Source organism: Bos taurus, chromosome 10 (assembly GCF_002263795.3).
Source record: "Bos taurus isolate L1 Dominette 01449 registration number 42190680 breed Hereford chromosome 10, ARS-UCD2.0, whole genome shotgun sequence".
Taxonomy (NCBI): Eukaryota; Metazoa; Chordata; class Mammalia; order Artiodactyla; family Bovidae; genus Bos; species Bos taurus.
In genome coordinates, this window is record NC_037337.1 from 61,635,205 (window position 1) to 61,649,313 (window position 14,109).

Sequence of the window (14,109 nt, forward strand, 5' to 3'; positions counted from 1 at the left end):
TATTGGATGATATCTATTGTTTGATACTCAAGTTCACTGACTTATCATCTCAATTCTACTGTTAAGCTCATCCAGTATATTTTTAATGTCAGATATTCTATTTATCAATTCTAGAATTTCTCTTATTTTGTAATTTGTTTGCCTACCTTTTCATTCACTATGGGCATATTTTCCTTTACTTCATGGATCAGGATTATAATACCTACCTTAAAAATGTTTGTCTGCTAATTCCAACATCTGAATCACGTGAGGGTTTGTCTCCATTGATTGTCTTTTCTCCTGGAAATTACTTGCATTTTTCTTTTTCTTTGTATGTTTAGTATTTTACATTGTATCCTAGACATTGTGAATTTTAAGTAATGAAGACTTTGATTTTGTTATATTTCTCCAAAGAGAGCAGTGGTTTTGTTTTCTTAGGAGGCAATTACCTTATTGGACTCAAACTATGATCTCAGTCTTTTTGGCAATAGTTCAAATTACAATTCACTTCTTATATCCTTAACTGGATTTATAGGCAGTCTGTCCACTTATACAAATTTAAGGGTTAAGCAGATATTGGGGATGGATGTATACCCAGAATCTGTGGCTCCCCCTCTCACGTGTTCTCCTTTTTGGGCTTATACTCTCACTTTCCAGCAGCTGTGTTGCCTCAAACTTTGTACTCTACTTCTTTGGTCCTAAAGTCTGTAGATTGTCTCTTAAGTTGTAGGCATCCTGCACAATGCTGGTTGCAGCCTCTCATCAGACTTAAGGCCGTAAAAGAATGGGATATGCCTTTAGTGCCATATTCTTTCTTTAGGTGTCAACTCTCCTCCATAATCTGATTCCTTTTGTTCACGCTCCAGTATTTTAGGTAATTTTATTGTTGTTGTTGTTTTGTTTTTATATATTTTTCCAGGATTTATTGTTATCATCTGTGGAAGAGTCAGTCCAGTAGGAGCTTATTCTGTCAAACTAATCATAGTATTTAAAATTTTTATTTTTATTTATTTTTTTAAAGGAATTTAATTAAAGATATAAAAATTACAGTTTTTTTAAATGTTTATCTCTTTATTCCCAAAATTATTTGTTATAATGCTGAAACTATACAAAGATTTCAAAAGTAAATATAATGCAATTGTTAGTTAAAGCAAAAATTTCAACAATTATGTACATTGATTATATAAACATTAAAAATTAATCTTGCCACATATTCATGTTCTTTAATCAGTTTGTTATATAATGTCACTAGTATTTTTAAGAATATATTTTTTTCAGCAGATTTTCTTTTCTTTTTTTTTTTGTGGCCTGTTCTTTTTTTTTTTTTTACTTTTATATTATTTTTAAACTTTACAATATTGTATTAGTTTTGCCAAATATCGAAATGAATCCGCCACAGGTATACCTGTGTTCCCCATCCTGAACCCTCCTCCCTCCTCCCTCCCCATACCCTCCCTCTGGGTCGTCCCAGTGCACCAGCCCCAAGCATCCAGTATCGTGCATCGAACCTGGATAGTATTTAAAAATTTTTAAAAATCCATTCAGCATAATTTTTAATGCTAGCAAATAGAATTATGATGGATTTTTATAAAGTTGTGTGCTGAATCCTTTCTGAATTTATAGTTTCAGTCACTTTTTAATAGATTCTTAGCGCATTCTGTAGATTATTGGTGTGATATCAACCATCATTCTAAATTTGGAACATACCATCATACTGTTCCTTAACCTTTTAATGCCTGTAGAATTTTTAATAATATCCCTTTTTAAAATTCCTGATAACGGTAATTTGTGTCTTCTCTCACTTTATCTTGAAGAGTGCTGAACTTACACTATCCATAACAGGCTTTGAAGAGTGTTGAAAATACTGGATTGCAATCAAGGAGAGAGTGTCGCCATGGGCTAGGCAGTTCCGAGTGGCCAAGGGCAAGGTCCAGTTAGGGACCCAGCTGTGAGCTGTTAGCAGTTAATGTTCCCAGCAACTGGGGGATGGGTGCATCGGTCCAGAAGAAGGGATCTTGGCAGAGAAGAGCATTATCCACTTTGGAAGAGAAAACACATTTCGAGTGTGAGATAAGTTTGAGCAAAAGCAGGGTGTTAAATAGCAAGAGATTTGCAGAGACAGTATGAAATTGGGCTTGATGAGGGCCAAGAGGCAGAGAGGTAAATGTGAAAAGGGCCCCAAATAATGCCCAGCAACTTGGGTTCCCTGGGCCCCTAAGGGCCAAGGAAACTAGTAATGTCTGTCCTAGAAACCATGATATGTCTGCCCAACCAATGATATCAACTTTAGTTTCTTTTTTGTTTTTAATCTTTGCCATCTAAAAATTTATTTATTTGGCTTTGCCATGTCTTAGTGGTGGCATGAAGGATCTTTGATTGTGGCATGTGGGATCTAGTTCCCAGGGATCAGACCTGGGACCCCTGTATTGGGAGCTTGGAGTCTTAGCCACTGGACCACCAGAGAAGTCCCTAAACTACTTTCTAATGCTGATGGTTATCTTGTGCTGATGGGTACCTAGGCTAATGGGAATGGATACATATTTGTTATTACTACAGAATAAAACCTTTCAAAGCATAGGTCTCTAGTCAAAAATTAATAAAGGAAGCCTTTGGTGGTAAAAATTTGGAGGGCTGGCCTGGAGCATCAGGTGAAGGCATTTCAGCTTAAATATACTTCTAAGTTTAGAATATACTTCTAGGCAAGAAGTATACTTCTAGGTTTCTGACCAAGAGAGTAATTCTAATGTACTCTCAAACCTTAAGTAAATGTAAATTTGTTATTGCGTAGTATCAGTTCGGTTCAGTTCAGTTGCTCAGTCGTGTCCGACTATTTGCGACCCCATGAATAGCAGCACGCCAGGCCTCATTGCATAGTATGCTGCTGCTGCTGCTGCTAAGTCGCTTCAGTTGTGTCCGACTCTGCGACCCCACAGACAGCAGCCCGCCAGGCTCCGCCATCCCTGGGATTCTCCAGGCAAGAACACCGGAGTGGGTTGCCATTTCCTTCTCCAATGCATGAAAGTGAAAGGTGAAAGTGAAGTCGCTCAGTTGTGTCCTACTCTTAGCGACCCCATGGACTGCAGCCTACCAGGCTCCTCCGTCCATGGGATTTTCCAAGCAAGAGTACTGGAGTGGGGTGCCATTGCCTTCTCCAATTGCATAGTATAGATAGGTTTTAAACAAAGAATTCTCTTCTCTTAAAACACATTGGTAAGCCTTTCTTTATTGATATCATTTGAGTATTCCACATGTAATTATAATATTTATTATTCTCATGATAAATAATTTTCATTCATAGATCATCGAGAAGTGAGTGTGATACATGGATGTAGTTTCTTAATTTTCTCCCCAGATTCCAATCAGTCTTCTAAATCGAGATGTGTAGATCTTTTTCATCCTGATGCTGCTTGGAGCAGAGTCCATTTCTGCTCCCACCTTTCCTTCTTCAGTTCAGTTCAGTTCAGTTGCTCAGTCGTGTCTGACTCTTTGCGACCCCATGAATCGCAGCACGCCAGGCCTCCCTGTCCATCACCAACTCCCAGAGTTCACTCGAACTCATGTCCATGAAGTCAGTGATGCCATCCAGCCATCTCATCCTCTGTCATCCCCTTCTCCTCCTGCCCCCAATCCCTCCCAGCATCAGAGTCTTTCCAATGAGTCAACTCTTTGCATGAGGTGGCCAAAGTACTGGAGTTTCAGCTTTAGCATCATTCCTTCCAAAGATATCCCAGGGCTGATCTCCTTCAGAATGGACTGGTTGGATCTCCTTGCAGTCCAAGGGACTCTCGAGAGTCTTCTCCAACACCACAGTTCAAAAGCATCAATTCTTCCATGCTCAGCTTTCTTTATAGTCCAACTCTCACATCCATACATGACTACTGGGAAAAACCATAGCCTTGACTAGACAAACCTTTGTTGGCAAAGTAATGTCTCTGCTTTTGAACATGCTATCTAGGTTGGTCATAACTTTCCTTCCAAGGAGTAAGCGTCTTTTACTTTCATGGCTGCAGTCACCATCTGCAGTGATTTTGGACTTAATTACTCAAAATTACTACCCTGCATGTCTTCCAAATTTCTTCCTAAGAATATATCTGAAACTAAAAGAACAAATGCTGGTTAACAAGAGAGGGTTATCTGTTCCAGATCGATTTGCAGGTTTATCAGCAATCAAAACTCTAAACTCTAGGAAAATGCAAATTTTAATTAGTTAGTAAATGTAATTTTTTACAGATGCTCACAAATCTAAACCCCTGCATCTCCTTTGCCTCCTGGCTACTCACCTGGGTTTAGGTGTCTTCAGAATTGCCACATAAAATAAGAATCAAACTCTCCATCTTTCCCCTTCTGTGTTCACAGTTTCTCACCACCTCCATTCCTCAATTTTGTTCACCACCCCCATCCAACCAGCTTCAAGTCTCAGTGTCATCTGGCTTCCCCTCTCCATTGCTTTTCACATCCAATTGTTCAGCCAGCCGTGATGATTCTACCAAGAAATCACAGTCATTTTTCTACTCTGTTTCATGTGTGTTCTCACATCCCTGGAGCATACCCTCATCACCAAGACCCAGAGACTACATTAGCCTCCTGACCCCCTTCAGTCTTTCTAGCACAGTGACAAAACATTAATTTTCTAGATCATGTCACTCCCATGCTCTAAGTTCTTTAATGAGATGTATTTCTCTATAGTCCTCAATCTTCTGACCCCAACAAACCTTCTGATCCTGTCTCTTTCTCTTCTTCCCTTTTATGCTGCCCACCTAGTTTTGTCCACTTTCTAAACATGTTAATATACTTCCATATTTTGTCTTTGGTCTTCCCTTATATAAGAGTCTCCCCTCCCATAGGAGAAGTGGGCCCCACTGCTCATCTGTAAAAGATTTTTCTAATTTTCAACTGTTGGCTAACTTCCTCTTTTCTCCATGGCCTCTCTGGCTCCACTTTGTCTCTCCTCTGAACATTTAGAATCCTGATTCTCTTTGTCTTGTTTTTGTTGTTCAGTTGCTAAGTTGTGTCTGACTCTCTGCAACGCCATGGACTTCAGCACTCCAGGCATCCCTGTCCTTCACTATCTCCTGAAGTTTGCTTAAACTCATGTCCTTTGAGTCGATGGTGCCATCCAACCATCTCACTCTCTGTCACCCAATTCTCCTCCTACCCTCAATCTTTTCCCAGCATCAGGGTCTTTTCCAGTGAGTTGGCTGTTTGCATTAGGTAGTCAAAGTATTGGAACTTAAGCTTCAGCATCAGTCCTTCCAATGAATATTCAGGATTGATTTCCTTTAAATTGACTGGTTTTGATCTCCTGCTGTCCAAGGGACTCTCAAGAGTCTTCTCCAGCACCACAATTTGAAAGCATCAATTCTTTGGCTCTTAGCCTTCTTCATGGTCCAACTCTCACATCCATACATGACTACTGGAAAAACCATAGCTTTGACTGGACAGACCTTTGTTGGCAAAGTAATGTCTCTGCTTTTTAATATGCTGTCTAGGTTGGTCATAGCTTTTCTTCCAAGGAGCAGGCATATTTTAATTTTGTGGCTGCAGTCACCATCTGCAGTGGTTTTGGAGCCCAAGAAAATAAACTCTGCTACTCTTTCCGTTGTTTCCCCATCTATTTGCATGAAGTGGTGGGACTAGATGCTATGATCTTTGTCTTTTGAATGTTGAATTTTAAGCCAGCTTGTCCACTCTCCTCTTTCTCCTTCATCAAGAGGCTCTTTAGTTCCTCTTTGCTTTCTGCCATTAGGGTGGTATCATCTGCAAATCTGAGGTTATTGATACTTCTCCCGGCAGTCTTGATTCCAGCTTATGGTTCATCCAGCCCGACATTTCACATGATGTACTCTGCGTATAAGTTAAACAAACAGGGTGACAATATATAGACTTGATGTACTCCTTTCCCAATTTTGAACCAGTCCATCATTCCATGTCTGCTTCCAGTTCCATTCCATGTCTGCCTGTTGACCTGTATGCAGGTTTCTCAGGATGCAGGTAATGTGATCTGGTATTCCCATTTCTTTCAGAATGTGCTACAGTTTGTTGTGATCCACACAATCAAAGGCTTTAGTGTAGTTAATGAAGCAGACATAGATTTTTCTCTGGAATTTATCTACTTAATAGTTAAGTGTATATTATTCTGTTAGTTCTACTTTCTTAGTGAAGAGGGTTAGAAAATGTTATGTTAGGTATAACTGTGACCCCGTGTTGGCCTTCAACTGAAGGTGAATTGCAGGCCGATCCTTCTCTTTTGTGGAACAACAGGAGAAGCTGAAAAAGGGGAAAACTTCCTCTACACAAGGTCTGTGGGTTGGGAGGGTAGGCTGCAGAATCCTAGGAGAGAGGGCTGGGGAGGAGAGTAAGAGAACCAGGATCAACCAGAGTAGTTGATTTGAGAGATTTGATAAGAGTGAAATAGTTTGGGGGAGGGTTTTGGCAGTATAGAAATAAGTCTTATTATGTGCAGCATGGGACAAAATTCCCTTTACACCTCCTCAAGAGATCTTCAATAAAGACTTACAGTACTTTTACTGAAGATTGGTGTTTTCTCATGAAGTCAGGTTCTGCTTCATTTTTTGTGTGCTATGGACTGAATATATCCTCCTCAAATTCATATATTGAAGCCCTAATCCTTGTTGTGATTATTTAGAAATGGGGTCCTTGGGAGGTCCTTAGGATTAGATGAAATCATGAGGGTAGGGCACCCATGTTGGGGTTAGCGGCTTTATAAGAAGTGGAAGAGAGAGAGATTGCTCATTCCCTGCCACACGAGGGCTCAGAGACAAGACTGTCTGTAAACCAGGAAGGTGGCCCTTACTAGGACCTGAATCAGCCAGCACTCTGATCCTGGACTTCTGGCCACCAGAACTGTGAGAAACACAACTGTCTGTTGTGTGAGCCACCCAGGCTGTTGTATTTTGTTACAACAACATGAACCGACTAATACAATGTGACACTGTGTTGTGATAGGCTTTCAGGTGAGGACCAGAAGGGCTAACTCTGTGCACACACACACACACATTCTTATCTAGTCTGTACATTCTTTTGGAACATTATCTTTGACTTCTTAGTATCTCATACGATGCAGTGGAGTAGTGTAAATATAAGAATCCCCTTGCTACCCTGGCTGTTGTCTTTGGCAATCCTGGACCTCTATGCCCCTCTTCACCCAGTTCCAATAGATCTGAGATCTGTCATGGTCTCCAGGACCTCTCCCAATGAGGTGTGTGGGTTCCAGTGACCATGCAAGGAGACACATTAGGGTTTGGGAAGAAAAGAACATGAACACATGCACACACTCACACCAAATCATCCTTTAGGATTTTAGTTTTTTGTATGTTTTATAATATACATGCCAAGTAGAATAAGCATATAGTGGACGCTTCTTGGTAATTACAGTATTGGAATTAAAATCTCCTTTGAGAGAATGTAGTTAAGGATTCCCAAAGAAGAATTTGCTTCAGGGAGCTGGTCACTTTAGAAATAAAGATTCTGAGGGCCTGTCTCAGTCCTACCACCTCAGCCTGGAGCGTGTTAGGGGCAGGAACGTGAAATTTAATAAAATCCCTAGTTCATCCCGAAGCAACCCCCTCATGGTTCAGTTTCTCACTGCAATCTAACCCCTCCTTTTCTTGAAGAGGAAAGTGACTCTTGAAGGAATAAAGCGAGTTGCCAAGGACACAGCAGATTTGTAGCAAAGTCCAGACCCATGTCATCTGTCTTCTAACCCTGTGCTTGCTCCATCTCACATAAAACATGGTTGAATTTCAAGCTCCAGGCATAGCTTCCTAGCATTTCCCAGACTCTCTCTTCGCCCATTCTATCACTCTGGATGCTTCCCAGGGGTTTATTATCTGTGGAAAGATATCCAGAATGATGTCATTAATATCATTGCTAGCAGAGTCATGCAGAAACCGAGAAAGTTCAAGCTGCAGCATGTTATGTTGCACAAATGACTTGATTTCCAGATGGAACTCACAGGGGGCAAAATTTTAAAACCACTAAGTCATGTTGATTGTGATTAGCAATGCAAAAGCATGTGAGCTTTTGAAGATGTAAGAAACATAAGAGGAGGACCTCTCGCAAACCCATTTTCAGCATAGGTGGAGTCAAGGCATAGTGGCCCTGGCAATTACAATGGAGAATTAAGAAGGAACAGCTTCAGAGAGTTTGCCGATAGATTTGTTATCTCTTTCTGTGGAACAAATTACCTCAAAATTTAGCGACTTTTAACACCACACATTTATTATCTCATAGTTTCTGTGGGTCACCAGTTGGGCACTGCTTAGCTAAGTGCCTCAGGCTCAGTGTCTCTCACAGCTGCTATCAAGGTGTTGGCTGGGGTTGCAGTCTCAGCTGAAGACTTCCAAGCTCACTCAAGTGGGTGTTAGCAGAATTTAGTTCATCCAGGACTATTGGACTGAGGGCCTTAGGTCCTTAATGGCTGTTGGCCTGAGACCTCCCTCGGGTCCTTGCCATGGGGCCTCTCACAGGGCAGTTCAGAACATGGTGGCTGGCTTCCAGCAGTCTGAGCAGGCAGGAGAGCCAGAAAGGGCAAACAAGATAGAATCCAGGGTCTTTTTGCAGTTTAATATTGGAAATGATGTCCCTCCCATCAGCCCCGCCATTCACCAGGTCCAGCCCACACTCAAGGGGAGGGGATTACCCAGGGGTGTGAGTACCAGGAGGTGGGGCTCATTGGGGGCCATCTTGGAGGCTGCTGACCATGCCTGTGGGAGGACTAGGTGGAGATACCCAGCAGGAACACGGACATCTGAGTTGGAAGCTCTAGGGAGATATCTGGACTGCAGATACAGATCTGGGAGTTAGAAGCATTTTATGAGCAGGAGGTGAAATCATGGGAATAGATAGTCAGCCAAGAAGAACATTTTTTTTTTTTTAAAGGTATTCACTAATTACTACTACTATTATTCTACTATTAACTACAAATTGTTAACTTCTTAGAGAAACTTCAGACTGAGAGTAAAAACAAAAACATGTAGAAAAAGATAAATGTCACCAACCAAAGCTACTTGTCACTCCTAATGTGATTAAAACTTTCAGATTAGGCCATAAAAATCTGGGCTAGGGCATGTGGCTTTTCCTGTTATGATTAGAATATTATTAAGATTCTGAGAAAAAGCTCATTCCCCCCCAAAATTCCATAAAATAGGTGACTAATTGAAAACTGGAAGGTCTCCTGATGAAGAAAAATAGTCCAGTTCATTTTCTATCAGTTTTAAGCTACAAATCTCATGGATCTCAGTGTTTCCAAGTTTGGGGTAGTGAATATTATAAATATTCATATAATATGATTAATGGTAGTCATTTACAGGCCGACTCCCACAGGCCCACGATACACCTCCCCTTGGTAAACACCCAGCCCAGGGAGTGTCACAGAAGCCTTGGTGAGCTAAAAGGATGTCACAGTGAAGGATGAAAAAACACCTCCTATGTCCCCTTTGGCCCATGAACTTTTCTCCCTCTGTGCCTTTGCCTCATGCTCATTTCTTCCTTCTGGAATGTTCTACCCAGACAGTTCTATGCAGCCAAATCCTACCCTCCCTTCAAAGCTCTGCTCAGATTTTGTCTTTTCCACTAAGGCTTCCTGACTGGACCACCCCACCCCACCTCCCTCCTCTCTGGACTCCTGCTTTGGTGCCACTCATTTCTGAAGACCAATGGCTGGGGTCACTTACTCTGCTTGCTTTTATCTTATTCATCAGGGGTTGGCAAACTATGGCTTGTGTGGCAAATATGTCCTCAGTGTCTGTTTTTATATGACTTGCACTTGCAGAGTTGTTATTGCATTTTTAAATTGTTGAGAAAGCTTGAAGAATAGTATTTTGTTTCATGCAAGAATGATATGAAATTCAAATTCAAAGTCCATAAAGTTTTATGTTGGTCAATAAAATGCTTGCGGAAATTTGCTCTCTTTTGCCTCTCGGCCCACAAAAGCTTAAAATATTTAGTATCTGTCACTTTGTAGGAAGTTCGCTGACCCCTGCTACAGGCACTCAATTCCTGCCTCCTGAGAGAGGGTGTAGCCCTTTGGGGAGGACACAGTTCTGACACTTTCTGGTGGCTTCTGCAGAGCCTGTCATGGTCTGGAACACAGAGTTGGTGTTTAGTAAATACTGTTGAATGGAGCTGAGAGGGAATGTGTTTTTAATTTGAGATGGATACAGTGTTATGTCCTTTCTTGCTGTCCAGGCCTTTTCTTTATTCCGCTCTGCTGTTGGGCTGGTATCTGTTATGTCTGGTAGAAAAAATGACAGGGAATACCAGGGTGGGTCACAGAACTCATGGAAAACACAAATGAAATGAAGTCTGGGAACCAGAGGTTTTGTTTTGGGTGGAGAGGAACTGTTTGCTTTGGGGGATTGAGGTAATGAAAGTTATTTCAATAACATAATTTAACAGTTGTACACACTTTCTGCCAGAAGTACAGCTAGGCAGACCTCACCCAGGGACCCCATCTGCAAAATGCAAAGGGTAAACTCTGAGTGTCAAGCAGAGCACAAAACTATAATACACACCTTGGTTCTGCTATGTTAAAATACACCATATGGTCAAAGACTGGAGGGGAACTGAAGAAGTACAAATTGTTGTGTTAGGGTGATAGGATTATGGGAAAATCCTTTTTAAAAGAACACTTTTCTTTAGTGGCTGAAGTATTTCTACAACAAACAAAACTTCTGAATATGATTACAATGAAAAAAAATTTTTTTAATTTATTTTTTTATTGAAGCATAGTTGGTTTACAGATTATGGCAGTTTTATGTATACAATTAAAATGAAAAATTCTGTTCCTTCTCTAGCATGCAGAATTTTTACCTGTTTCTTTTTTTTCTCTTTTTCACCTTCCCCCTCTCTAAGATAATTTTACAGCGAAGTGGGAATGTCTTAGGATCCTGACTATAAATACAGACACAGACATGTACAAATAAAAGAGACATTGATTTGTATAATTTTAGATTGTTCTCAATTAAACTCTAAACTACTAAAACATTAAGTGGGAAGAACATTACTAACCTTCCACTTAACATAGTACCTACACAACCAGGGCTTAATCAATGGTAGTTGTCACTATAAAGCCCTCTTCCTGTGCCCTACATTTTGTAATTCCTCTAGACAGAAAGGGCATCTCCATCATGGTTGAATCCTTATTTTCTGACATAATGTCTGGCACACAGTGCCTGGCTTTTAATTAAAATGGTTAAGTGAATAAACAAACAATAATATTAAAACGTGGGGGGATATAACATGGAGGTACTCTGCTAGTAAGAAGGACTAGTTTGCATCTGCTAATTCCAAATTCCCAGTCCATCCTTTTCCCACCTCTGTCCCCATTGGCAAGCACCAGTCTATTCTCTACATTCGTGATTCTGTTTCATAGATAGGAGAAGGCAACTTAATTCTACCTTTAGTTCTTTTTCAAGCCAAGACCCATTCATTCATATCATGTCCCAAGAGGGAGTGATGGACACAGAAGCACAACCAGGCAATGTTACTCTGTCTATGGCTGGAGGGTTTAGGTCTTTCCTTAACACACAGAGTGATAAAGAAGCCTGAGGTGAGGTTTTGAAGTAGCCATCATATCACCCTCTTGAAAGTAAGTTAATGCATCTGTTTGCTCATTCAACAAATACTCTTCGAGTCCCTGTTATGCACACAGAATTGTTCTATGTGATGGGGATGTGAGGAGCTAGAAATGGACACAGAGAGGCAGGGAAGTTGACTATAGTATCTCTTAGTATCCTTTCACTTCCTAGGAGATCTTAGTGACTGCTGCATGGGATAAATGGAGCTCTCAAATAGGATGCAATAGGTTCAGATTGCAGTGAAGCTCCATGGATGAAACCTTGGCTTCCCAGGAGACATCAGGGAAGTTTTATGGATACAGGGAGTGGCTCCAGTTTACCACAAAGATTTAACTGAGATTTTGTGACAGATGGATGAAGTGATGAAATGAAAAGTACCCTTAACTTGTTGTCAAAGGCATTGTTTTGAATCCAGCCGTGACTCTATTTCTAGTTCTATGAGAATAAGCAAATTTCTCATATTTCTGAATGTGATTTTATTCATCTATAAAACTGAGACAGAAATATTTCCCCACAAGTTTGTATTAGTTATCTATCCCTGTTTACTCGACTGTCCTAATAATTAAGTGGCATAAAACTATAATGAAAATTATGTGTGTGTGTGTGTGTGTGTGTGTGCGTGCTTAGTTGCTCCGTTGTATCCGACTCTTTGTGACCCTTTGGACTGTAGTCCATCAGGCTCCTCTGTCCATGGCATTTTCCAGGCAAGAATACCAGAGTGGGTTGTCATTTCCTTCTCCAGGGGATCTTCCTGACCCAGGGATCGAACCTGTGTCTGTCTCCTGTGTCTCCTGCATTGCAGGCAGATTCTTTACCTACTGAGCCATATATTTATTCTGTAAATTCACTGGGCAAGTGTTCTGCTGATCTGCTAGGATCACGTGTTGTTGTTGTTCAGTTACCAAGTCATGTCCAACTCTTTGCAATCCCATGGACTGCAGCATGCCAGGCCTCCCTGTCCCTCACCATCTCCTGGAGTTGGCCCAAGTTTATGTCCATTGATGCCATCCAACCATCTCACCCTCTGTCACCCTTTTCTCCTTCTGCCTTCAATCATTCCCAGCATCAGAGTCTCTTCCAGTGAGTTGGCTCTTTGCATTAAGTGGCCAAAGTACTGGAGCCTCAGCTTCAGCTTCAATCCTTCCCATGAATATTCAGGGTGCCTTTAGGATTGACTGGTTTGATCTCCTGGCTGATCAAGGGTCTCTCAAGAGTCTTCTCCAGCACCACTGTTCAAATGCATCAATTCTTTGGCTCTCAGCCTTCTTTATGGTCCAACTCTCACACCCGTACATGACTACTGGAAACACCATAGCCTTGACTATACGGTCCTTTGTCAGCAAACTGCTGTCTTTGCTTTTTAATACACTGCCTAGGTTTGTCATAACTTTCCTTCCAAGAAGCAATCGTCTTTTAATTTCATGGCTGCAGCCACCATCCGCAGTGATTAGAGCCCAAGAAGAGGAAATCTGTCACTGCTTCTACCTTTTCCCCTTCTATTTGCCATGAAGTGATCTCTTCAAGAAAATTAGAGATACCAAAGGAACATTTCATGCAAAGATAGGCTCGATAAAGGACAGAAATGATATGGACCTAACAGAAGCAGAAGATATTAAGAAGAGGTGGCAAGAATACACAGAAGAACTGTACAAAAAAGATCTTCACGACCCAGATAATTACAATGGTGTGATCACTGACCTAGAGCCAGATATCCTGGAATGTGAAGTCAAGTGGGCCTTAGAAAGCATCACTACAAACAAAGCTAGTGGAGGTGATGGAATTCCAGTTGAGCTATTCCAAATCCTGAAAGATGATGCTGTGAAAGTGCTGCACTCAATATGCCAGCAAATTTGGAAAACTCAGCAATGGCCACAGGACTGGAAAAGGTGTTTTAATTCCAATCCCAAAGAAAGGCAATGCCAAAGAATGCTCAAACTGCCGCACAATTGCACTCAACTCGCACGCTAGTAAAGTAATGCTCAAAATTCTCCAACCCAGGCTTCAGCAATATGTGAACCGTGAACTTCCTGATGTTCAAGCTGGTTTTAGAAAGGGCAAAGGAACCAGAGATCAAATTGCCAACATCCGCTGGATCATGGAAAAAGCAAGAGAGTTCCAGAAAAACATCTATTTCTGCTTTATTGACTATGCCAAAGCCTTTGACTGTGTGGATCACAATAAACTGTGGGAAATTCTTTAAGAGCTGGGAATACCAGACCACCTGATCTGCCTCTTGAGAAATCTGTATGCAGGTCAGGAAGCAACAGTTAGAACTGGACATGGAACAACAGACTGGTTCCAAATAGGAAAAGGAGTACGTCAAGGCTGTATATTGTCACCCTGTTTATTTAACTTATATGCAGAGTACATCATGAGAAACGCTGGACTGGAAGAAACTCAAGCTGGAATCAATACTGCCAGGAGAAATATCAATAACCTCAGATATGCAGATGACACCACCCTTATGGCAGAAAGTGAAGAGGAACTAAAAAGCCTCTTGATGAAAGTGAAAGTGGAGAGTGAAAAAGTT